The following is a 2,017-nucleotide window of genomic DNA, read 5'->3' as shown; positions in this document are numbered from 1 at the left end:
CCTTCCGGCGGCATCGTTAGTTTCATCTAACCAATCACGTTCATTCTGCCCTGATTGGAAAAGGCTTAACAGGTGAAACCAATAAAAGGTACCCACTGACCTATCATCCAACCAATCACGTCATCCCCAACTACCTCTGGAGGTGGTCAGGAAGATCAGATCTTTTAATCGTCTATACCGGTCAAAAAAATGTGAGCACAATCAGAATGTATTGTAACAGAAAATTGTAACAGAAAATAAACAGCTGAGAAATTAAATGCAAAAACTATGAAGTAATAGCTTAAAATGATATAATTCATTTGTTTAATTTATTGTGATACATTGTACAGATCAGATTTACAGGATCAATTAGGGCTCTTTTCAATCTGGATCGCTGAAGTGTTACAGATTGCACGATAGAAATGTAAAGGTAATTTCTGATTGAGACGACATATGTAGCGTTTACCGTGAATGCAGCCTCTGCTAACGTGGGAACATTGCCTCATTAAGTGAGGGTTACTCTTTGGCCGGGTCTGAACGTCACTGTGAACTGAGGCTTACCTTGTCCTGAAGCTCCAAAGGACTTATACCTGAAAATACAGAAAACGAAAATGTTGGAAAGATAAATGCTTTTGAGGAACATAGTGGAAGAAAGTAAAACATTTATCATACATAAAAAAGTTAGAAATGTGTTGATGCTTTTTGTTATTCATCTTAGCTTTGTATTTTAATAGCTCTTTGTCAACAGCAAAGTAAAACGAATAATACAAAAAAACAGCAAAGTAAGAATTACTGAATAACGTAGCTAGCATGGTGTCAAAACTATCTTGAAAAGACAGTATTCAATAGCTGTCATATTCTTGCCGGTTTCACCTCTCGACATCAAAGTATCCATCAGGACAATGAGAGATGACAGAGACACCCAACAGATGAAGGATTCATCCTGTGAGAAAATGGAACAAAATGTTCTTTATGACATTTTGTTTTTTCCAGAAATGTAGCAGAACGAAATGGAGGAATAGGCCTGGTTTCCAGTTTCAATCCGTTTCTGTTTTAGCCAACTCCTCTGTCACTTGTTGTCAGATCTGGCAACCAGGGTAAAGGATGAAGGATTTTGACATATATTTGGTGTTTGTTTGAATCTATTTTGATTCTGAGGTATGATTGATCAAAATATATGACATCTACTACATTCTTACCAGAGCAAAGATGTACTGTAGTACTACTCACAGGTCTAAAGGAGGAATGATTTGAACATACATTTGGGGTTTATTTTCATCTACTTTGACTCATGAGAAATGATTGCTGAGAAGTATTAATATCTATGACATTTTTATGGAGAGCAAATGTGTTTCCCAACTCCAGTCTTCGAGTACCACCAAAAGCACACATTTTTGTTGTAGCCCCAGACAAGCACACCTGATTAACCCATAAGAGTCTAAGCCCTCTCTAAGCTGGGGGAGGGGCTGGGGTTCTACTAAGCTATATGGAAATGTTTTAAGAAAGTCATACCAAGGATCATTTAGCTATTTGATTTTTAAGATCCCTTGAAGTACCAATAAAAATATATATATATTTGAGGGAAAATTGTATTTGGCCTTAGCGCTTTGAGCCAATTCAAACGCATTGAATAACAGATTCACTACATGGAACAACAGGTAGTCCCCCCAAAAACATAAAAAATAAGTTTGTTCTGAAGTGTCTGTCCTATATCTGAGAGATATAAGAAAGATCAGGAAACATTTGTTATTTTTGTATTTAACCCCTTATTTTGGCACTAAACAGTGTCCATATACAGTATACTTCAATTAATTTTTTTAAACTGGTACAGGGGGAACTTTCGGACAAGTTGTAGACAACCAACATGTATGTGTTCGTGAGAGTCTCATCTTTCCATAGAGGGGTCATATTAGGCATATTACTCATATTTTTAGGCCAAACCGTTCGGACGCTAGAGACGGTTTTGTGAGAAGACCAATTTTTGGGGTGTCTCATGGTCTGACAAACACCGCTCTAGCTCTGTCACCTTTCACCGCAG

At 37.3% G+C, this 2,017-nt stretch overlaps 1 long non-coding RNA gene across 1 annotated transcript; it reads right to left on the bottom strand.

Moving 5' to 3' along the window:
• Window positions 1-273: 273 nt before the first annotated feature.
• On the bottom strand, window positions 274-915 carry LOC115174031 (uncharacterized). The gene is made up of 2 exons (XR_003871707.1): window positions 853-915; window positions 274-569 (listed from the first exon to the last, which is right to left on the bottom strand). It is a non-coding gene; the product is annotated as an uncharacterized LOC115174031 (long non-coding RNA).
• Window positions 916-2,017: the final 1,102 nt, after the last annotated feature.

The sequence above is a fragment of the Salmo trutta genome, chromosome 34, assembly GCF_901001165.1.
Source record: "Salmo trutta chromosome 34, fSalTru1.1, whole genome shotgun sequence".
Lineage (NCBI taxonomy): Eukaryota > Metazoa > Chordata > Actinopteri > Salmoniformes > Salmonidae > Salmo > Salmo trutta.
Note: the sequence above shows the minus strand (reverse complement) of the source record. Positions and strands in the feature narration are given on the sequence as shown.